The sequence below is a fragment of the Dicentrarchus labrax genome, unplaced genomic scaffold, assembly GCF_905237075.1.
Source record: "Dicentrarchus labrax unplaced genomic scaffold, dlabrax2021, whole genome shotgun sequence".
NCBI classification, from domain to species: Eukaryota; Metazoa; Chordata; class Actinopteri; family Moronidae; genus Dicentrarchus; species Dicentrarchus labrax.
Genome location: NW_026136720.1, coordinates 28,832,875 through 28,858,534, shown reverse-complemented (window position 1 = coordinate 28,858,534; position 25,660 = coordinate 28,832,875). Strand labels below are relative to the sequence as shown.

Below are 25,660 nucleotides of genomic sequence, written 5' to 3'. Positions count from 1 at the left end.
TTAAGAACCTATACAACCCTTTGACCTGGTCATTGTAAAACCATACGCAACTGTAAAAGAGGATATTATATGCATACAACCTTTAGCCCTGTTTTTATCTACACTCCATGTCCAAGTAAACAGCGGGATGTTGAGACTTCACTAAGAAGCCAAGGACATGATCATCGCACCACACTATCTGTCTGTTTACTGTCCCAGAACTCAGGCATTTGTTAGAGTGACGCTCCAACAGGGATAAAACCATGCTGCTTCTTACAATCTTGGCTCTTTTGGACTTTCACATATGAGAGTGTGTGACGGTTGCACTGAGACCATTCACGGATGACTTTAACAAAACTTTACAGAAAGACAAGATCATGCTTTGTATGCTTTATTTAACACATATCCACCACAGATACTTTTATAATTCTTTGTATTATCATTTTTAACAATCTTACAGACTTAATAGGCTTCTTTTTCTTGTCTCTAACTTCCATTGTTAGATTAGACAATTTCCTCTACATACATTTCTTCACAGAAGTGAATCAAATGCTGAGATATAGGCCTACTTTGTATATTTTTTAAGTTTTCTTACACGTCTAAAAATAAAGAAGGCCTTGCAAGGTGGGGGTCCTAACCCCCAGGTTGGGAACCACTGTTCTAAGGTAAGCAGGTGATTATACACTAATGAAAACATATCTGAATGAATATTCTATTCCGTTTCTGCCTTTCTCTCCTGTAAGCATTAGCCTGATGATATTCTGTATGTATTGTTTTTTACATGGATCTCAGCGCTCTCTCTCTCTCTCTCTCTCTCTCTCTCTCTCTCTCTCTCTCTCTCTCTCTCTCTCTCTCTCTCTCTCAGGAGGCGGTCGCTAGGGAAGTGGGCGTGGCGTCGTAGCTAGGCAGTGACGTCAGCAGGAGCTGTTCAAAGTGCCGTGGTGCTGAAGAGACAACTCTCCTCGCCTCGCCTCTCCTCTGCGCTCAGTCGGCCAGCCAGCCAGTCGCTCGCTCGGGTCGCTCGGTCGGTCCGCAGCCATCAGCTCCGGGGTCCGTGAACGCTGGATTTCACCGCCGCAAACACCGTTAATTAGCGCTCATTGACGGCAGGATACGGAAGACGAAAAAAACCAAAAACTACCAGCACCGTTTACACATCATCTGAAGCCCATGTGGGAGAGATTTCCAACAAGTAAGTCGCCTCTTTTCTGTCTATTTCTCTGTCTAGTGTGTCGGGAAGCAGCAGGGATGGGTACTTTACACCTTTACTGGGTTCGAAACGCCAATAAATTCTAATGTGTCTCTTCCCAGTGAGATCATTCCACTCTTGGTTGTGTAATAGTACCTACAGATATATCCCCGCTGTCTGTAATTATCAGCCAGTGTGTGTCCACTGAGGCAAGTCTTCCAGCCGCGCCTAAATCTTACCCTGCGCCTGCCTGGGGTAAAACATTTGACTCATATTTGCATGATCCAATGGTCAGAGATGCGCTCTCTCTCTCTCTCTCTCTCTCTCTCACACACACACACACACACACACACACACACACACACACACACACACACACTGTTTTCTTTGCATGAATGCCTGACATCAGGACAGCCGCTCAATGCAACTGAATAAAAACACAAAAAATAAAGCATACCCCCCTCCCCTTCTCTCTCTCTCTCTCTCTCTCTCTCTCTCTCTATCTATCTCTATCTATTTCTATATCTCTCTATCTCTCTGTGTCTATCACACACACACACACACACACACACACACACACACACACACACACACACAGGGCTGATTCAGGCAGCACCACTACTCTAGCCTATAATTGTAACCTCAAATTAAGTACATTCTGTAGTGTCTAGGGTTTTTTTCCCCCAGTTTTTGGACCCACTGCCCACACTTAGTGGCTTTGATGGTTTTACTGGTCTACAATAGGAGACATGCAGGGACTAGCCAGTTAGTGGTCGAGCTGCTACTGTGTTTCTTGATAGCTGATACAGCATCACAGCTTGTGTGTGAAAGAAGAGGAGCCGGTGAATCTGTTGAGAGGTGTTTCTTTTTTTGAGTCCAGAGTGCATTTAGGTGTGGCCCGGCTGGCCTCTCCTCTCCTCTCCTCTCCTCCTCTCTTGTTTCCTCCTCTTTTCTCTCGTTTCCATTTTTGTTTCCTCTCCTCTCCTCATCTCTCCTCCTTCTTTTTTGTGTTCCCACCTCTTCTATTTTCTCCCTTTCTCTTTTCAGTTCTCTCTTTTCCTCCTCTCCTTTTCTTGTCTCAGTTTTATTGCCTTGGCTGATGTGGTGAAAGGGAGTCAAGCAGGTGCTGTAAAACTGTCTCTTCCCTTCATCTATACATATACGTACACTGAAAAGGAAGCGACTGGCAATCATTTTTAGTGTGTCTTTGATTTGCTTCCTCCAAACATAAATCAAGTAATGTGGCACTACAGCATGAGCCAGTGTTTGAAACCTTTTTCCATTAAAGATATAATAACACTCTCTCTACATGGCTCTAGCAGCAGGTAGCCTACTGCTAGGCTCGTAGCTGCCTTAAACACAAGTAAAATGCTGACTAAACTGCTGATTTTACATGCAACAAATGTTTAACACACACAGTATACACTTGAAAGCACGGGGGCACAGTGCTCAACCGCTTGTGTGACTGGGCACATCAGCCGACAGAGTGGGCGTCCCTGGCCCCGGCCTTGGGACGTACAGATAATACTACATGTCATAATCACTTGCCATGTACTGTATATCTATTATGGGAAGACCATTGATGATGATGACAGCAGCCTTTCCTCAGGTTAGCAAATATGATAATATTTCTGCAGAAGGACTGCTGAAGTTTGGAGCTGGAGTTTGTAGAATACCAGCTAATTTATTGTTGTTAGTGCTAATATATTCTTCGCTTTCAAGTTTGAATTTGCCTTAGCAATAAAAAAAGCTGCTCTTTAATGTTGTCCAACATCAATTTGTGCTTTTAAAAGTACCAGTTCAGGCACCGTTTAAGTATCATTTTAGCATCGGTATCGGAAAAAAAACAAACGATGTCCAACCATGTCAACGAACCATGTAAAAACCAAGAGAAAAGCCTTCTGTGCTGTTTTTTGCTCTTCTTTCAATGAAGAAATATTCTCCAGTTCTGATAGAACCGCCCACGAAGCAAGATAGATTCTCGCATGATCTCACCAGCTGCTTTGCAACGTTAGGTCAAAATCCAAAACGGCTAGAATCCTACATTACCCATTATGCAACTCAACAGCTCTTTTCTTTAATCCCTCTCTGCCTCCCTAATGTCAACTTCTTTCCTTACTTTGTGGTGTTTGGACATCACTGTGACATGATCGGGTTTAACTCCCTTCATGGCCACAAAAGGCTTTACACACCTGCTTTCACAGGCTAGTAATACTTCTTGTGAAACTGAACTTCATATGGAAAAGCAGTGAAGTGCCCTTTACAGTGAATGTCAATGTCTTATTTTGTTTCTACGTCAAAAAAAACCCTACATTTTAAAACATCCACCAATTCAACTTTTATCATCACACAAAGCCTTTTAAAATGAGCGCAATGCAGCTGTAACAACCATGTTTCATGTTCGTAACCAGACATTATGGTTGTGTTCCCGAGGCTGGGAGAATCCAGTGTTTGCGAAACGCGTATACAAAGTCTTTTTTGAACTTTCCACTCAGCTTCCACAAGATGCACACAGGCCATCTGGGTGCTCGCGGGGGGGTTGCAGCTCCAGCTCTCTGTGCTTCCTGAGGAGAACACATCTTGACATTTTAGCACACAGGCAGATATGTGAAAGGTGACATCGCTGACATCATGACAGGGCTTCAAAAGTACATTATATACGTTCAGAGTGCTCGTGCAGGGTCTAAATATATGTGGATGGAGAGCGGTGCCACTCAGGTGTTTCTTGTTATTTATAGTGAGTTTGGTTCCTCTATTTGTGGATTTAGTTCTATGCCTGTAGACCAGCTCTTCTCAAATGTACACTGTTATCTCTGTATTAGTGTAATCCTGCGCCTTTAGTTAAGACACAATGTTTGATTATGTGAGTTATTTATTATGGTTCTTGGCTTTAGACCACCATGCCAAAAGAGGCAGAAGGCTTCACAATATGTCTTTAAACATAATCTGGAGACGAACCTTTTCAGTCTGGCTTGCATGACGTCTCCTCGTGTGCCAGTTTGACTGGTTAAATCATCACCTTCTGTTTGATATTTTTAAATTGAAAATGTCATGTAAACCTCTTTAATGAGTGCCTGAGTGTGGGTTTTGAAGTGTGTGTTTTTTTTAGATCTGTAATTTCTCAAATAAAAGGCCTGCTATCTTTATTAAAGTCAGTGGATGCTGAGCGCTTTGACGCTCAGTATCTCAGAAGGCAGGTAAATGTTTTTATTCAAGCTTATTCCAACCCCCGCATGATAAGCACTGGGTATTGATTGATGGATTGATTGATCTGGCTTCTGTTTGTGGAAATTGCAGCAATGTTAAATAATTTTTTTCGCAACCAGCTGATGGCTTTTTCATAGACTCCCCCCCCACATCAAATGGCCTTTTCTGTCATTGGAAAAAAAAAGTCAGCGAGGGGGAAAAGGTAAACCCTCTAACCCTCTTCTCTGTCCACATGTTCCAAATGGGCCCCTGGGTGTCCAGACTGTTTCTGTTCATGACAGAGCAGGTGGTTAGGTGGAGCTGGGGGGTCGATAGGGCAGGCAGGTGGGGGGTTGGGTGGGGCTCTCCGATGGGTCCTGGAGTTCAGTGACACCTGATAGTGCAGGATCTGGTTTCTCTACCTGTGTGCAGGTGAAGAGACATCAGCAATACTCGTCAATACTTTACTGTGTACAGTACTGGATGAGATGGAGGAACTGTGGTTAATACCATGCTCAGTTTTTATGCAAAGCTGATACTGACACCATTCATCATGTGGTGACAATTGTAGTTTTTCTTATTGCAGCATCCTACTGCCCCACAAGTGACAACTCTCAGGGAACATTCTGGTTCATAATTTGGTCAGTTGAAGCCTCAAGATTTCATGTTCACAGATGCACTTTTTACCCTTTCAAAAAAATAAATCTGGTTTTAAGAAAATATATCTAACTTTGTCTTAATAAAGCATTCCAGCTAATATTGAGCTTGATTGAACCAGTAACAAGTTACCACAAGGGTTTGCTGATTTTTTTATTATTTTTTATTTTAACAGTAAGACCACTCGCACAACTTTCACTTTAAGAGAAGGTAGTCCCAGTGTTGGTTAGTTTTTCATTGTTTTAATAAAAATGCTTCTGGTGCCTCCATTTAAGATAAAGACACTTCTTTTTATTCTGCTGTTTGAAGAAATTGTGTCTAATTGAAAGACTTGTTTTATAAAATAATAATTCTAGCTCAGCAAAATTGGCTTGATCCATTAATGTTTTTGCTTAATACAAGAAGATTTGATTATATTTAAGAATATTTGGCTTGTTTCTAGAAGGGCTGTTTTTGCAGTGTTATTTTGTGTCATTGACTTCAACATTGTTCGGTCAGTTGAAAACACTGTGATAAGCTAAAGATTTACCTATGAGTTAGCTAAATGCTAACATACTTAAAATGACAAAGCTAAAATGCTTGTTGAACAAATGTAAATTTTGACATGTGAAAAGTCAGGGGATCACCAAAGTTGTTTTAATTCATCTTTAGGCAACCCGGTGTCACTCCCAAGTCATCCAATACTGCCCCCTGCTCAGTGGCCCTCCCCTTCAAAATATTACATTGTAGATATCCCTCTACTGTCATTTGTGGACATGTCCACCCTTTAAGTTAGGTGACATAGTATAAAGAGCAAGAAAATCCATCTCAAACAAACACAGGATTCTAAAACAGGAGGCAATTAAAGTTTTATTAAAATACGTACATTACGCAAGTTACATTTTATTCATGTACTTAAGTGATGTCAGGTACGTAATGTAACTAACAATGTTTTTCTAAATCTAACTTCACCGCGAAGTCATGCGCATGAGGGACACCTGCACTGTCATATTTTGAAGCGGAGGTCCACTGATCAAACAGCGGTATTTGACGAGGTGGGAGTGAGAATGTGTTGTCTTAGGTGAACATGACATTTCTATCTATCCAATAGTTGGCAAGACATTTCACTTAAAACCACAAAAGTCAACTTGCCTTATTTCAGTGATGATGTAATTGCTTTTGGCAAGGTTGTCATCTTGTTAGGCTCAAAGACACCACATAACCTTCCCAGATATCCATTGTGGTGCTTTATTCCTTTTCATATCAGCTTTGGTTCCCCGCCAACTCAAAACTATACATAAGGTAGGACTTGGCATCGCTATTTAGACTGTGTACTCCATAATGGGGGAAAAGGAGAAAGCTTTCTAAAGGATAAGGCGCTAGGAGGGCCCATAGAGGCCAGAAATAATCATGTTACATAGGAGAGGGACAGCACACACATGCATTGATACAAGTAAAAAAAAAAAAAGATCTGGGGAGGGCTCATTGCTGTGGGCCAGCTGAAATTCACATACCTGGTCATAACAGTGACACTTCAGATCACAGTTATCATTTTTATTCTTTATCTAATTGGGTTAATATGTAGTAATGCAGTAGAATTCAATCAACATTCGTCCTTTGGCTGGGAACTCCTCTGAACCCCCCAAAGGACTCCCATAGATCCTCAAAGACTCGGTGGCCTGTTACCCCACATTTTCCAACCTCTGCTCCACATTAGTAGATTGCATGTCAAGCCATGTGATGAGCAATCCCCCTACCACTCTTCTGCCTTTTCATGATACTAAACAGGGATACAAAGGCAGGATTTTTCTTTACATATACACTGGGAGACTTCACACTCTACTGCATCTCTATTATTTCCACTCCCCTCCTCCACTTAGTGCTCTCATATGGGCATGAATAGAGTATATTGTCACAACCACTGGCAGCAATGGGAGGGCTGGGTTTCCTGCTTAGATCCATAGTCAGGAAGCCTGTAACCACACAGGGGTAGTTCAGACTGCAGCAAATTCACTTTTTTTTTTTCCAAATCTTATTTTAAAGCTGAAATCTATATCTGTCCTCATGTTGTTGGCCAGTGGAGCGGCGAGTGGTCTACAGCAGAGATGAGAGAGTTGTTGGGGACATCTGAGTGGAGGCCTGCTGTCTTTTGAATCAGCCACTGCAAACCTTGAAGGATGTGTGATACCTGTGGGTTTATGCTGTTAATTTGAAACCTTGAAGATACAAACAGGGTGTGAAATGCGGCTGCCAAGGCTGACTCTCTACTAAAACAGACTTTAGTGGCACCAGGACAGATACTTTCTCAATAGTAAGAGAATATTGTACTACAAAATAGCACTGTGTTTAATTTATAATTGGATAAAAAATCAAAATACAAGGCTTTAGCCTGTTAGTGGGACTACTTTACCACTTTATTTTGCTTCCCTAACCCTAACCCTGAGCCGGACTTAGCAGTTGCTAATTGTAACATTTCTCTCATTGGTCAATATATGAAAAAATATGTCAGAAATATGTCAATCTAAGAGTTGTTGTTTCTGCAAGGCCACTTGGAACAACTTGCACAGCTGCATCAATGTCATCCTTATTGCTGCCATATTTTAGCTGAGTAGCCAGGTATGTAGAAAGTCCCTGTGAAACTGGAAGCATATTCATGTATTTCCTGTAAAACTTGTTGTGGTAGCCAATAGCGTAGAGTGTCTGTTACGTCCCCCTGCCATGGAGCTATAGCGGCCCTATTAGCTGACTCTGCTGGACTGCGGGCTCCCAGTGAACATACTACGTATGTCTGAATGCTAGCTATCTTCTTGTGGCAGCAAAGGTTACTGTTTGACGTGTAAGAACAGAATAATATAAGTAATCTGCACAAAGCATGTCCATGTTTATTGCTATTTTTATTTCATGGAGTTTACATTGATAGTATATAACTGCAGGAAGATCTTGCACAGAGCAGCTTTGCACTCTGTAATGTACAACTGATAATATTGGATTTGTATGTTTAGCCTTTAGAAAATAGTTGCTTTCAAATTATGCATTTGCTCCATAAGACCGCATTAATAATGGAGCAGGCTGGTATCTGCCATTTGTTCTTCTTTGTTCCTCTTGAAACGTGACATCAATTATGTATCACCAAAAAATTGTGAATTAAATACAATGCATATTTTTCTTTGCAGTCAAAAGAGAATGTCCGATGAGAAAATTCTTTACGGATATCAGAAGAAATACTAAATGATTCTGTTACTTGAAAATAAAAGTTGAAAGTCCAGTTGGGTTGGACAGTCGAGACAAGCTTGGCTTCAGTATAAATATCATCCAGTGTGACCTCGGCTGTAGAGCTGGCTCTGGCCCTTTGTTGAACTAAAGCTTTTAGCAACACAGTAGGCATGTGCACACACAAAAACACACACACACACACACACACACACACACACACACACACAAGATACACGTGTGCAGGTAGACACGTTGCTTGAATGTCCATTACTGACTTACTATGCCATTACTGTGAGAACTGATAGCACGGAATACTGTTTTATTGCTCTGTCTGTAATTTATCCTCAAATCAGAGAAGAGCTTCTGAAGTCAGGTGTAACTGTTTACCAATGATTCCCAGAAGACACCTTACGGTGAGAAAGAAAAAATCTGCCATATTTTGAAGTTGCAGGCTCTCAGAGGACAGTTTTTCACTGCCTGCCAAACACGCCACACATGGATTGGTGACATGGCGTCTGTCAGCTCCAGCACGGAGCAGATCAGACAGGCAGCCACTCACTGAAAGCCTCTGGGATTAGCTATTTCATAGGATTGTCACCCTGATCCTCTACGTTTTGTTAGGACGGCCTACTTAAGGCCACATCTGGTCAGCATGTTGCTGTGTACGCACTGCAAAAGAAGTCCTTTGTCTGCCAAACAGCGTCAGAGAAACACTTAATTTAAAGGTGGAACTGCTTTATTCAGTGTTTCTGGCGGTTTTAATCACTGGGTCTGTTTGTTCTAGAGAGGTGGAGACTTCTGCGGATAATTTGGCTCCCAGTAGAAACCTCCAAGTATGAAAAGGAGGGATGATTACAGAAAGTCGAAGCTGCTTCAACATCCATGCACCATGATTGTGCGTAATCTTGTCCAAAACTAGAAACTAAGTTCTAACACATACTGTACCTTCAACTAAAACTATAACTGCCCCTGCTTCCAGGTCATATTATTTTAAATTTAAATGACAATAAAATAACCTTGAATCCTTGAATATTAGCCTGGGAACTAGACAATTCTGCCAAGCACCTGATGTTTCCTTTGCTCTGGCCGATGCCTCTGGCCACCTTTTACGTTCAAGCTGAATTCCACCCGTCCTGGATCCAGTTAGGCCAATCACAACCGTTTATTTTAATATGGGGCGGGTTTTATAAGATGTTTGACAGAGGAGCATCACTCGTCCAGATTTAAGTCAAATGTCACACGTTCTTCCACTCTGATAGGTTAACAACACACAGGCTCACCAAACTCAGATCAAACTGTCAAACAAGGCAGTGCTGATTGCATGCGTCTCTCAGTGCTACTTCACACGTTTCTTTGCTCTGACTGGTTGTAGATCTACCTAACTAATCTAGGCTAAACATGTCCCGGCTCCAGCTCTGTCATGATTGAGATTGAAATTGATGTTCTCATGTATTTCTTAAAATACTGGACATTTTAATGGTATATGACAGTATATGACTACCACTTATGACACATTTTCTACCTCTTTCTCCTTGCTAGATATCTGTTACTATAATTCCACTGTCAAGGTAGCATTGGTGGAGCCTCTGAACCAGTTAATGCACAGGATGATTGGAGCCTTACAACGGATTCTACCGATTCCTGATTTTGTTTTATTTTTCTGGAAAATGTTGGTTTTCTCATTTAAAAACAAAAATCTGTTGGCCGCGAAGTACACTGATCCTCTGGGGATGCTGGAGTTCTGGGAGACTGGGAAGTTGCTGGCTTGATAATCCAACCTTGCAAGTAACTTAAAAATCCAAACTAATCCAAGTGTTTGTTTTTTCTTTTAACTCGCCCCATCACCTAAATGTCCACCTGTAAAAATAAAATTTTGGGATAAAGTACGAGCCTGACTGACCTAATAAGATGGAGCTCAGGGTCAGGGAGTGCACCTACCCAAAGCCAGAATGTGTAAGCTGTGTTTTACATGCAGCATATACATTTAGATAGACTATATGATTACAGCATGTGACTACTTTAGCCCTAATTAGACCGTGTATAGCAGATTAGAGGCGAGACCTTGCATCAACATTCACTTACCAATCTATCCTCCACCCTCTTCACTCTTCTTCTCTCTTTCATTTCTCCTCAGAATGTATGGGCTTCATGTTCTCATCCCGCCTTCATGTGGGCATGTGTCCTTTACATCTCTCATCTCTCTCCCTCTCTCTGCCCCCGCCACTCTTGTGTGTCTGCCATCCTCCCATCTTCTATGTATCCTCCATCTGTCTATCTCGTTCCCTACATCCACCCATGCTGCCTTGCTGGACATGGCACATGGACCTGCCAGCATGGCAGCATGGGTGGATGTCTGCTAAACTCTATATTGCACTGTCCAAATAGATGGACACAGCCTGAAACCCTGTTCTCATGAGATGTCATTTTTGTTCTATTTTATGTAGTTTGGTCAAAGAAAAATGATGGTTAAGATTTGAACCTGGTCCAGTCCTTTCTAACGGGAATGTGAAACAGAAAAGCAGCCCTGTTACATTTCTCTGTACTGTAGCCTGTTGAAATGTCTTTACATTTATTGTGGCCATTAATATGTAACAGATAGAAATGTTTTTGTATCATTTTGTATCATTATTACATCCATCTGGATAGTAGGTGGTTAAGAAATGAAAATTGCATACTAACTGTGTTTGGAGAGGCTCTGCTATTGAGAAAAGCTAATTGATTGTGTCGGGTGGCACCTGTTCAACTGAGAATGCCAATGCTAGCTCACTTCATCACTCCAGTAAATAATATATTCATGTTACCTGACCGCTCACTGCAGAGCAACGGCAACGAAGTGAACACAAATGCCACATTAGATGCTGTATCATTTCTTCTGACGTTATTGCACATGTGGAAACTTGTAGCTGTATTTGACAAACTGTTCTCAACCATTATTCCATCTAATCAGAATTATTATTATAATTATTAGACAACCTGCTCCTCCTCGCAATCAGCACAAGACTGCGCAGGCTGAAGAGCCTCTTCACGAGCGCACTAGACGCCATCACTGTTGAATTTCATGGATATTGTAGTGAAATGTTCAGGATCTCCATCTCTGACCCTGAATTTAAATTTTGAATGACTTCAGTGTCAGAGTTGAAGGAAGCTGTGTCATCCTTTTTTCTAGTCGCCCATTGATAATTGATTACACGCACTACGGAAAAATGTGAAGTGATTACAGTAATGTGTAACTAACATGTTACACCCAACACTGTACTTCACCGACTAAAGCTGCTGGTATAGAATCATCCCACATGAACCATCTCTCTTGGGTTTTCACCGGTTTGTCGCTCCCCCAGCTTTTCCTCCTGTGTCAGAGTCGTCCAGCATGGCAGTGGGCAGCAGCTGCAAAACAACTGTCAAAATGTAATGATGTGAAGATCACACAGAGCAGGAGCGTGTGGAAACAAGCAGTCTGGACTGGAGCGCTACACATCTGCAAAGCACTTCCATATACATACTGTATAACCATTCATAAATGGAGGTTTGGAGTTACAGTAACAGAGAAGAAGGCAGACAATAACCTTTGCAAGGTCAACTATCCGCTGCAGGGACTGGGATTTAACACATACACAGACACACTAACATAGAGGATACACATTAACCTCACTTGTGCTCTGTGACACATAGAGGAGATTATATAAATCATGTCATGCGTCACAAGACACACACACACACACACACACACACACACACACACACACACACACACACACACACACACACACACACACTCACACTCACACACACATTGTCTCCTTTTCAGCCTGTATCATAAATCCTTATGTTATAATTATAAGGAGAACAGAGGAGGTGTGAACTGGTTCCTTTTACAAGTAAACTAGTTTCAAACATTTAAAAATATTTAATTCTGGGGATTTTCAGGCTGTCAGAAGAGTGAGGACAAATTAGTCTTAAAACTCAAAACATGGCAGCTTTTATCTCTGATTTATTGCCGAGAAGAGATGGAGCTTCTCCACTGCGGCCGACTTTTTGAAAAACACCCAAAAACATTTTTGCCACACTCTCACAGAAGATATGTGTGTCATAAATCAGCAATGACTCTCAACTCGTTGCTGATGGAGGATCTTCAAAGTCTGCTGATAAAAGCACAGACAGGGACAGCGTTAAAACAGAAGGCAGATCGATGCGATTGATCGTACAAAACCAGGAAATGCTCTTGTACCCAAAATCTCTCCACCTTTTGAAATGTGATACCATGGCAGAGAAAATGTCATAAACCAGACTTTTATATGAATGTCTCACTGTTTTGTGAGGCAACACACATGCATTGGTGAGGGACTGTATGAAAAGTGTTTAGGGGTTTAGAAAATGGGAATGGGTTTGGGAGAGCAGGAAAGGGTTTTTTATTTTTCCCCTTACTCCTTATTTATGTTGAGATTTTATTAGGTGGGATGAAACTGGTTTAGGGTTAGAGTTAGGGTTCCAATCTTTTTTCCTTAAGGGACCCCTTTTCTATCACACTAAGTGACATATTTTATATTTCATATTATATACAATGCACAACAACAACAGTTGAGAACAACTAATAAATTGTACAATGAACCCAAACAGTGAACACAATCACTGCAGGAAGTTTGTGCAAAAACAAGCAATAAGCAGATTATTTTCTTGTGAATATTGCATCAGAGAGGAGTTTTCTTGATATATTTGTAGGCACTTTTAATACAACTCTGTCTGCATTGTGTATTTTTTTAACAATCATACATTAGGCTTCTTTTTTGTGCATGTTGTTTTTCTTCCTGATACTTCCCCATTGTTCTATCAGCTCTTTGGTTGTTTTAACTTCGTACTTTTCCAAAGCAGGACCAAGCTGTTTATCAGAGAGTAAAGGCTCTGTAAATATAGCTTGTGTTCAGGTCTTCAGAGTTTAGATCTTAAATAATAATCTAAACTTTAAACTTGCCATTTCATAGTTTTCGTCACAGAAATGAACAAAATGCCTACTACTGTGTACATTTTCAAGTTTTGTTACACCCCTTAAAATCAAGAAGGCCTCATGAGCCTCTGTGAAGCTTTGGCTGGGGGTCAGGTTGGGAACCACTGGGATAACAAATACACTGATCCTCATTTGTTAATGACTTGTAGTGAAAATGTATGTTTAATTAACGTTTGCTCTAGTTTTATTATGTTATAAAATGTTGAAATTGGGGTAGACTATTTTAAATCCTTTTCGTCTTTGGTCAAAACTGCAGTAGGTAACTTTAAAAAAGCAAAAAAGTTTTTGTCATATTTGCTGACATATCCCGAAAGTCGTACATGAGACAGATAATCTGTGAAAAAATCAGGTTCCTCTGGCTCCTTCTCCTCTGTTTAACACAGATAATTGATTGTTAATTCTCATTTCCAGGGACCCACAGCATCTGTATTTGACAACCTGGGAATGAGACTCTGCAGTCTTTCTCGGCTCTGATTGGTTGTTTTCGTTTATCTGTCTTTTGAAAATATTTGTAATGTGGGGAGGGTCTCAATTTGTTTAAGGATTCAGCTCCTCTCCTCACGCAAATAATTTTCGTACAATCCCTAAGTAGAAACGAGAAGCTCTTCTCTAAAACACAGTGTGCCTTGGGGGAAAATTCAAACTGTACTTGCTTTGAATTCACTATTCCAAAGTGTAAATGTCAATGTTGAATTTAGATCAAAATAACTCACCATATAAACACACAAGTGCCCAACTTAACCAGATTCTTTAAAGAGACTTTGTTACAGATGCTAATCTTTAACCACTGGTTTTGCTAAGTGACTACTTTATGTTCACTAATGTAAACTGAACTGCCCAAGATTATAGCATCAACATGCTCAAATTGGGTGTTTTTTTGCGGGTGGATTTGGAAAGGGAACGGTTCCTCTTTGTAATCCATCCGAATGAGATTGGCTGAACGATATTTACTTTGGATTATACTCATTTTGTTGAAATATGTGCATCTCACTAAAGCTACATTTAGGGTGGACAGCTGTGCAGTGGAAAGTGTGTGTGTGTGTGTGTGTGTGTGTGTGTGTGTGTGTGTGTGTGTGTGTGTGGTGTGTGCGGAAGGGAAGGGGGGTTGGTTGCCTGCTGCTGTTGGCAGGTCATTGAGAATCGACTGTGTGAACACGGAGAGATTATGTTTTCACCGCTGGTCCTGTCTTTACCTCTGCTGAGAGGAGGATTTGGGTTTGGTTGAGTTAATCTTCTAGTCAGAGGTTTATATTTGGAAATTGTGTGTGTGTGTGTGTGTGTGTGTGTGTGTGTGGTGTGTGTGTCGGTCATCAACCCCGTTAACTGATTGTAGAGTCATTCAGACTGTGATATTTGGCTCTATTCCTTTGCAGTTCTTGTATTGTGAAACTGAAACAACTTTATTCTATGATATACACGTTAGTTGCAGCTGGAGTTGTGTTGCCGCTCTGTCTGCCCCAGAGGTGCCCTCCTGTTCTGTCTCTCAAAGGCCGTAATCTACTTCTTGTCTGAGGGCGGAAAGAGGTGCTTTGGGTGGAGTCGTGTGCGTGTCAGATGTGGTCGATGTAATTGAACCATACGGCTTTAGAAATTCATGGAAAACCGGCCACACACTGATAACGGGGATGAAACTCAAACAAAACATGTGAGGACCGCACAGGATCCGTCTGGAGCTACACACATGGTCTGTCATTACCTGCGTGGACTACAGGCCATGTCCTGACCACAATGAATGTGTGTGTGTGTGTGTGTGTGTGTGTGTGTGTGTGTGTGTGTGTGTGTGTGTGTGTGTGTGTGTGTGTGTGTGTGTGTGTGTGTCAGGTTGAGAGGGTAGGGGTGGGGAGAGAGGATCAGAGGCAGCTCTGTACGGTAATTAGTGAGGTGCTGAGGTTAAAGATGACATGGAGGCAGGGTGGGCTGCGGCTCTGTGCTCTGTGTTAACCTGATTTTAGACTTCCTCCTCATTCCCTTTCTATTCTCAGCCTCCCATGTGGTGTATCCAAAGTGTGTGTATGGCTGAGTACATCCAAAATGCAGAGTTACAGATGCAGCTGGCAGCATTGATTAGGTTTGGGTACGCACAGATTCTGTTGCAACCAACGGAAGGAACAGAGACGGCCTGGAACAGGACCAGCTGTGGTTTGGCCACAGCCTGTCCGCTTACAGACAAAACAAGGCTATTTTTTTTTTTAAATTGTACGCTTTTTTAATGCTGCACTAAGCAATATGTCTGCATGAACGTAGGCTCAAATGTGTAATTTGAAGCTGTCATTTGTTGTGACAAACCCAAAGAGAATCTCCGACCAACTCTGCTGTTCCCCTTAGCTTCATGTAGCGTTTTAGCCTCTTTCTGCTCATTGTTTTGGATTTATGGCCCCAACTCCACTGTTTTGGTTCAGTCTCACCGCTCATATCAACATCATTTCTAGCAGACAGCTGTCGGCAAAAAGGCTCTGATAACCTACTGCACACTATCTGCTCAGACAGACAAATGGCAGACAGACAAAGTTAGCAACCAGCTGGTGGACAGAATGGAGAATTTAGCAGCTAAATAATAATAAATAAACTTTATTCATATAGCACCTTTTGAAGTTGGGTTTGCAAAGTTCTTTTACAGCGTTATAACAACAAAAACAACAGAACACTAAGAACCATAGCTCCATCAGTAATTTATATAGAATAAACAATAAACAATTTAAAACATTGCAATAAATAAAAAAAATAAAAACGAAAAAGTTTAGAAAAAAGGCATTGAGGTGGCATTATGTGCCAGCCCATCACGTGTAGACCATACTATGAAAAGTTCATGTAAGTCAGATGAGAATTTCCATACACGGCTTACTTCCTGTTGCCAGTAGAGAGCACTATGACTGAATATTGGCATGTGAAGTTTGGAGTGTAGATTGGTTGACAGTGCACAACTTCCTTTTTTCATGGCTAAACGTTGAAAAACAACTTCAAATTGTGGTGGTCTGAAGTTGATCCGATCAATTAAACTTAATTCAAAATGACCGACTTTCTAATGGGTTTGGTTATGGGCCCGAGAACATATCTGTGCAGCAGGTTCTGCTGTTTCAAAGGTGCTATCAAGCCGTTTTGCCACACCCAGCGTCACTGCGCGGGCCCTAATAAATCTTCTGTCATTAGTCAGCTACTGTATCATAGTTTTTAATGCTGAGTGATTACAAATGTGAGCTTCACAAGTTCTCTGCCTCACTCCCTGCCAGATGAAACAAGCACCTAATATCACACACATGTAAACAATAATGTGGGAACAAGATAAATACAGGGCACCTTGCAGTAAATCACTGGCACAGCCAACAGGATTATATGTTGCATAAACTGTGAAAATCTCAACCCTTCATCCAAACCATTGGACTAAAGTCAGCAAAACCAAACCACAAGCCACATTAACACATTCATCTTCTCTAAACATAAACTTGATTTGATTTAAAATAAAAGTGGGCTAGGTTTCCATCATTTTAAAAACTGCATTTCATTATAGGTTTAGCAATGTATAAATAGGGCAAATTCATAAACACACACACACACACACACACACACACACACACACACACACACACACACACACACACACACACACACACACACAGACCCACACAAACAATATTTATTGCTGTGTGGTTGAATTATTAGCCTCCAGTCATTGATAATAAGAGCTCTGTCAGAGTCTAAGCTCTCAGACAGTCTAATCAAGCTGTCAGTAGCTTAATGAAGGTCTCAGAAAAGCAAAAACAATACAGAATATGTGCTTCAGAAATCAGCATATACTGTCATCTTGAATGCATCAACTTTTAGTTTTTTTAGTTCTATTGATAAAACAGCTGTGGATTAAAAAATCACTGTTCTCCACTCTCTCATCATCTCTCAAAGGCTACATTGTGATAGATTACTCATGCTAATATGAATGTGTTGATTGATTATGCTGAAGTATGGTCATATATCCATAACAATTAATACATAATAATGATATATAGCATGTAGCTATCAAATAATAGAGATGACAATGATGAAATGTTAACAGACAGATTATTTTAAAGAACCATACTGATAAACACTAGACAGTGATGTTGTGAGTCCTGCAATGAGGAGAAAATGAGGAATCCATCAAGTTCCCTGTAAAATCTACATTCACTTCATCAGCGCAATAGTGGACAGTGTTTTTTATTACCTGTGGAACCTATTATCTTTTAAGTAAATAACAGAGAGCCTTGTAATCGAGCCCTGTGGTACACCCTTTTGTAACAGCAAGGAAAGCTGACACACACATCACACATCAGCAGCCATAGCCCGCATGGCCCTGCCAGTTCATTCTTAAGCATTTATTATGAACAAAAATAAATTATTCAAGTCTTTCTAAAGAAATACATCTGTGGAAAATCAAGTTTTTTTAAGTCAATGAACAATGAAGTATTGATGCTCACCATTTTACATACTTTTATCAATGATTTGTATCAAGGCCTTGAACCAAATTGATAGGAACGTAAAATAAATAATCAGCCAAAAATAACTGAATTTAAATGCCAACAATACTATATTACAAAATAATGATTGTATTTATTGTAATACTGATTACAGTATGCCTCATTTAGGCAGTGGTAATAACCTGCTTTGCAAATATTGTGAATCGAGAATGAGTTAAATGCTCTCAGTAAGAAGATTTAAATTTAAAACGTTAGTTAGCTGAAGTGCTACTTTTCACCAACTAACAATTAAAGTCTTGGATCCAGAAGGTTTCCATCAGTGCCTGCAGCTTCTTGTACCATAACATTATTACTGGCATTTATTTTATTTTCTAAAATACTGCCTATGTTTCCTCCAACAAATAAGCATTAGTAATATAGTCTTCCTTAAAATGTCACTTAATTGCATTGCAAAGAACAGTATTCTCAGTTAAACTTAGGAAGAAATAAGACCCAGATCCAGCATGATCATCCAGATGAATGAGTAGTAGTAATAGTGAGTGTAGAGAATTACTGATAAAAAAGACGATTAAATAAATATTTTTTTTCTTAATTATAAATCTGGCTATCTATTGGTTATTTTAAGGCCATTGCTTTTTTCCCTGCCACATCCTTTGCTCTTAAAATCTAAGTAATTTAGGATGAAAGCAAGGATTACAGAGTGCCCCAAGATTCATAATTCAAGATGACTTTATTGGTCCCATGGGGAAATTTGTATTGCACATAAAGCCAGCTCTGAAATATAAAACAACTTTAGTGCTTTAACGGTACAAAGTGGAACATTCAAGACAAAAATACACTTTAAATCTAAACCTTATGCCTTTACTGTGTGTTTTATAGCAGTTATTTAACATTACTAAAGGGAGCGTGGCTCTGTAGCTGCAGTCATACCAGATTAAGATCATTTTAGTAGTGTCACTACTTGTATTGAATAATGAAATTAATATTATGAATAATAATATTCATATAAAACTGCATACTGCTAAAGGTCCTAGGGCGTTTCATCAGACAAACTTGAATTGGAAGCACACTGGTGAGTTTTGTATGTTATCTGAAATACAGTAGAAACTGTTATATAAACTACAGTAGCTATAGAGCCTTTATTGCTGAGTGTTAACTTGACTGATACCATTCTCAGGTCTGTGCACCAAGTATGGAGCTAGAGCTCGGAGGATGTGATCTTAGCTCAGCATAAAGACATAGAAGCAGGGGGAAACAGCTCGACTGGTTCTCTCAAAGTGCAAAACTACTACCATCACCTCTATAGCTCACCATCTTGTTCGCCTTGTCTGTATCCAGCCAGAAATGTAAAGAAAGACAAGTTGTGGTGGAGTTACGTGCTGGAAGTGTTTCTTGGCAAACAATAGAGCGAGGCTAGCTAAGCTAACCGTCTCCTGGCTAAAGCTTCATATTTGGCGCACAGACATTAATTAGTGTAAAAGGAAAATGCGTAATGGAAGGAACGAGTCTTCAGGGATTACAGGAGGGCATGGTGTTACCTTGTGGTTGAGAAAATGCAACATGCACTGTCTAGCCTATGCTTATACTGTATGTGTGTATGTATAGTATTCTTCTTTCTTCATATTATCTTATTATTTGAATTTGTCATACTTTTACATACTTATTTTACATTTCTGTCTGAGATGGTTCTGTTGCTGCCTTTAATACTTTATTGCATGTACATTTCTGTTCAGTTTTCACATAGGAAACAGTTAAGTACCAATTATTTCCAAATAATTGGTACTGTATGGAGATGCTAAAAGGACATCTCATTTTCAGTTTCTCTCTCTCTCACTCACTCTCACCCAAACACAGCCTACCTGTGTTTGTCGTGGCCTGAACTTTGGGCCGTTTCCATAGCAACATTCACCACACCGGTGACAGCGACAGCCAGCCAGCAGTCATTTGCTCCTGTCTTCCCTCTACATTTAGCGATTATGTCCTCCCTCTATCCCTCCTTTTCCATTTGTTCTTTTTATCACCACCCCTCTGAGCATCTATAAAGTTTGACAAGGTGAGAAAGTCTCCATAGCTCAGCTGAAGGGATTCTAAATTTGTGCAGGTTTTTTTTATTAAGACGATGAGAAAAAAAAATCACCATGAAGATTGTTTATTTGAGAGCCTAAAATTCAAAAACGCATTGAGCTCATCTGAGCCAATAGCTTTAGGGTGTTGTCCAGAAGAATCCAGATACATGCTAAAGGTTGAGGAAGGAACCTGAATGTGTAAGGGAACAGAATAATGCAGACTGTGTGACGCACAAGGCAGGAAGTGCTTTCAGAAGTATGATAAATAATAACTAGAGGAGGAGCCTTTGGTTGTCAAGGGAGAGATCAGCACAAGCAGCAACAGAAGCATGTAGGGAGGAGGGAGCGGCATTGTGCTGCAGGTCGTCCAGTTCTGAGCCCACGGCCTTCCTCAAGGACGATGAAAAAGGTATCCCGAAAACATAACATGCATGCATGAAACCAACAGGCACAGGTAAACTCCACAAGGTAAAGCCCCATTCAGCAGGAGTGAGTTTAAAATAAAGGGCAACAGGGCTAACTACAGTTGCTGTGATCAGAGCAGAGGCCCAATTTGCACTTTTTCTGTGACTCATCAAGAAGACACGTGGGGACAGTCTGTCTTTGTAAAGAGCTACTTTAATTGTATGGTCCTACTTCTGGGTTTAAAGAGGAGAAAGTAACCTTAGTTTTAGTTTAGTTGTGTAATTAAAATTAAAGCTGTAAGACTGTAAAAAGCCAAATAATTGTATTTTTTAAATGAAGATTTTTAAGGCCATTTAAAAGCAATGCAGGAAGCTGTAAACAAAAATATATTATAAAGGGTATGACACAGTTATTGCCTGTTTACTGGGGGTGTGCATCTCCATCACTCCATACATTGCCAATGATCCAATACATTAGATACATATAGAGCAACTACCAATATGATAAAATATGATTCACCTCTATTGCGATAGTACGTTGACGATAATCCTGCCTAAAATAATCCTGATTCACGATATTATCTCGATAATCATCATGAACATACAGGAATCACTTTATCTTACATTTAGTTAAGAAACAAATACTTGCTTCACAGCTAGGACACTTCAAATAGGCACCACCACATTCTTTAGTTTGGAATTCGTATTATTTCCACACATCCAAATTCACTTTTTGGGGGGATACAATGGGAAATGGTGGTTTTAGAGAGATGCAGGCTCTCCCTTGTCAAAATTAAAAAACTAATTAAGAAATTAATAGAGGACTGTACGTTAGCGGGCTAGCTTTTTCAAGTCACAATTATCCAGACAATTCAAATTCACAGTATACGCGATAATATCATATATCATCTTATTGTAATGCAGTGCAATTCCACACGATTTGATTCAACACAATTTAACATGATAATGCTCTGCAAATGAATACGATGCTATGCAATTCAATGTGGTACAGATTTGATTTGATTTATTGGGTTTTTCGTAAGCAGCTTAAACAGTTTAGAGAGGCAATAACACTGCTCAACGTTGTTGAACCCTTGACAGCAAACAGGACAAAGTCTATTACTTCTCTAACACTTAAGGTTATTTATATTTCCAGTGTAGGTTCAAACTGTTTGATGTCTTTGCCTTTAATGTGTACACACATCCTTATCCTTATCCTCTCAATATGGCCCCAAGGCGATGGTGTGTCATGCTTACAGTTTCCTTCCAGTTTAAATAAGTGACGTTGACCTTTTGTTTTTGGTTCTGCTTTTTAAAAATATAATTTTTCTATTCTTGTATGTATGTGCTCATGTGTGCGCATACAGTAGCTATGTCACCCTCTCAGTGAGTGGTTTAAGAAGCTTTGGGAACAGAAATACTGCACCTTTGCTCAAGTTCCTCACTTCCATGTTAGGACAACGTCAGCATTACCTCTCTAATGTCAGAGGGACACTTCCCTTTACAGTTCAATAACTGAACATTTTGTGAGAAGAAAATTCCGCAAAAAGAGGCAGAAAACAGAGTGATGAGTCATTGAAGACCATGGGATTTTTTTACATGAGAAACTGTAATTATGTTAAAGGAAAACAGCAATATGTTACAACCCTTCTCATAATTGTTTGCTAACAACATAGCATTTAAGGGAAAGCAGCGTGAATCGCTCAAAGTTTTCCAAATAATCTTCAATTTCACATATGTAAATACATTTTTAACACTTTTCTCTGAGCCTGACCAAAAGCAAACAGAAATTAGCTCCATGGATTAGCCATTGCTATTTTCATTTTTGGTCAGACTCAGAGACAAGCATTTAACCCATTTTAAGTTTCCTTTAGTGAAAATGTTGTCTGGGAAACCCTGAATAAGCGATAAAAACACTTGGATTTGTATTATTTTCAGTACACACATGCAACAGTAATAGTGGTGTGCTAAAAGACAGCAAGTGAAAACATTCGCTTGAGGTACCATTCTTCATTAGTTTGAATGGGTTTTAATGGCCATTGAAACTAATGGAGGAAGTGTGTCCATTTGCTTCTGGCTATATCTCAGAAACTACAAGGAACAATCAAGTATTCAGACCAATCACAACAAATGTTTTCCTTGTCATACTAAATATCTTCTTTGGGTGCAGATGGGTTAAAATTATATCAATAAAATTGAAGTTCATATGTTTCCCAAATCTCTACAACAGAGGTGATGACTGCAAATTTGCATGGACTCGGACCCTGGCTGAAAAATGCAAACATTACCACAGAACTGGTCACAAACTTCTAAGACAGTCATGACAAAGGACAACCTTGCTCTAGCCACTGAATTTCAACTAGTACAGATCGTTTCCATTTACTGTTAGTACTCCTTCTTATCTTCTTTCTAATTTCAAAGACAACCACTTTGCTTGCTGGTTTGGCTTCAGCAACTACACACTTCCCCTCGCCGCCCAGGCGATGACACGTGGGAACTCATTTTCTGCTTTTTCTCTTGAACGTTCAGCATTCGCAATCTGTTGCGGAGCTTGAAAAAAACACCTGGTTGTTCAGTGTGAGTTTCCCACGAGATTATTGAACTGCGGCAAAGCTGATGTACTACAGGGTTTTCATCTGACAATAATAAAATATGACCTCGCTACTGGAAGCATGTTGGGAAATGGCCACAGGCGGTGATGTCTAATGTAGGCCACATGATCATAGGTTTCTCTTTTTTGTGGCTCTTTGGGCAGAAAGCCAAACATAATTTAAGTCCTGGCTCATCAGAAACGTCGAGCGTGTCGGCAAAATAGATGATGAAAAAGTGGCTTGTGAATATTAGAGTGCAGCAGACCATGTGGCAAAGGGATATAAAATGCATGTTCGTGGTCTGACTGGGAGTGTGATTGTGTTTTGACAGTGGATCAGCACATAGCTGTAACAAATGTAGGGCAAATCAATGCTGATCCATACAGCTCTGTCTGCAGCCAGGCCAGAGAGCAGACTACAGTGTGGGAGTGCGGCTGATGTATATGTGAGTGTGTGTGTTCGTACTCATGTGCACAGATAATGTGTATCTTAATAGCCCCGGTCAAGCGCTGATGACTTAATGTACTGAGAGTGAAAACTCATGTCTGCCTGCCTTCATGTCTCCATGCCTGTTATTGGTTGTGTGTATGAGCGGGTGTGTGTGTTTGTATAAAGGCTGTTCGACCGATATGGGGGGAGGGGACAAGGGTCAGAGTTCAGTAGGACAGAGTAGCATGAGACTGAAAACGGAGGGAGAACAGGAGAAGAGAGGAAGGATGAGGAGGTAAGAAGGAAAAGGGAAAAAAAATAGAAAGTATATAATGTGTAGAGGTTCATGTTTGTGGTTGTTTCTAAACATATTTGTCCATTTCCCTGTTCCCTGTTCCCTGGCAGTATACTGTTTATACAACCACGATTATTGTCTATTTGTATATATGCCCTGGCTATTTGCCTGTGCATATAGCTGTAGAAGATTTGCACTTGTGGAATCTCTGGAAGCATCTGACAGGTAATCAAATAAGTGAAATTCAGTGATTTTCAGCCACAAACCATGCTCAGTTACCATAACGATGAATAGTTTTGCAGATTGCAGTTGAATGGTGCAGCTGATGTGAAATTGTCTTAAACGGCATCAAAACTGGAAACAACAAAGCATAAAGATAAAAGTTAAAAGGGGTCCAGTACGGTGGCCGACAAGGGCAAACGCGCCGCAAACGGCAAAACGCTGCAAACACGAAAACGATTCAAATCCAAAAACACACAAACACATAAAACAAATCCAGCAGAAACGCAGCAACAGAAAAATGCTGCAATCACAGAAACAAAGCAAAAGCAAAAACTTACAAAACCACAAAACAACTGTGAGAGAGAAATGCTGCAAATTCGCTCCACAAAACAGAAGACACGAAGAAGTCTTTCGGGTCTGGTCCCACAGGACTGGTCCATCCCTCAGGTCGGGTCCCCCTAGTGGCCTGGTGCACTTCCGTTCTGTCGAGTGAATTTGCAGCATTTTTCTTTGGCATTTGTTTTGTGGGTTTGTGCTTCTGCTTTGTTTCTGTGATTGCAGCATTCTTCTGTTGCTGCCTTTTTCTGTTGGATTTGTTTTATGCGTTTGTGATGAGCTGTGCGACTCCGCGGCTTTTGCTAAAAAGTAAAAAAAAAGTCGAAAAAACTCTAGAAAACCGCAATGTGCACCACCATAGGAAATCAATGGTTTTGCAGACAACGCGTTTCTCTGTGATCATCCCCTTAAGATGAATTGTTGTAATTAACTGGATGCAGGTTCCGAGAAAACTGTGAGTGGGTAAGTTTTATGAAAATAACTTTTTGTTAATTTGCTGAAACTTTCACTATATCATATCATTTATGATTGGTTGTTTCATTCAGGCACAGTGGATTCTAGCAAATGCCATTGGCAGCACTAGAATAGAGGAACCTGATTTATTCTCAGAAGATCTATCTCATGTTCTACTATCAGAATATAGTGAAAGTTTCAGTGAATATGACAAAAGGTTATTTTCATAAAATTTACCTACTGCAGCTTTAAGTTACACGAGTATTAAGTCAGTAAAATGAAAACAATATGATGATAAACAATGTAATGGTGATCTGCACACTGAAACGAAAGAGAAAGTCTGACACCGGCAATGCAGAGGATACATTTCAGTCTTGCTCTCGTCTTCCATTACTGCTGATCATATGACAGAGACACCAGAGTGGTAAATGCTCCAGTAAATGGACTAAACTGAGTTCATCCTCCACTGCTGAGGTGGCTGAGATGTACCAGAGTTTACACAATATACTGCAGAATCTGAACACCTACGCGGCAGAGAAAAATTCCAGACATATGCCTTAAGAGAGCAATTTACAGCACGGCCACTCAACCTTGCTATAAATCTACGCCTGTGGCTCACCAGGGTACTGCAACTACAAAAAATCCCCTGTGGCACAAAAAGCTCTTTCCCCATACACCACCATTATAAGAAAGACATAATATAAAATTGTTAACAGAACACCTGAAAACTATGAAGGTTTATGTGCATGATATCATCCCAATAGCATTATTTCCACTATATGGTACGACTCGACTCAAATCTACCCGCTTTTGGTACCTCTATTCAATTCAATTCAATTTTATTTGTATAGCGCCAATTCATAACAGAAGTTATCTCAGGACACTTTTCAAATAGAGCAGGTCTAGACTGAACTCTTTTACTAGATTAGACAGTACCCCCTCAACATAGGCGGAGCTGAGCATCGTAACAAAGGATATGCAGGGATGGTGTTCTTCAACTGACCACGTCATGGTTTTGCAGGACATTTTTACGAGAATAAAACAAATTATTTAAAAAACTATTTAAAAATGCAGCATTTGTGCAGGATGTCCCATGTCTGCAGTGTTTTCATGTCAGTAGTATCAGCTTCACTTGGAACCTCGACAAAGGTGGTACCAAAAAAAGTACCAGGTATGATCCATAATGCAAAATCAATAAAGAGCAAGTGCAGTAGAGT

The 25,660-nt window shown here is 40.2% G+C and overlaps 1 protein-coding gene across 1 annotated transcript in view; it reads left to right on the top strand.

Moving 5' to 3' along the window:
* Positions 1–892: 892 nt before the first annotated feature.
* smpd3 (sphingomyelin phosphodiesterase 3) overlaps positions 893–25,660 on the top strand; it is an 82,624-nt gene continuing 57,856 nt past the window's right edge. The window contains exon 1 of the mRNA XM_051383192.1: positions 893–1,171. The gene's annotated coding sequence lies outside the window, so the exon portion shown is untranslated. The remainder of the gene's footprint in view (positions 1,172–25,660) is intronic.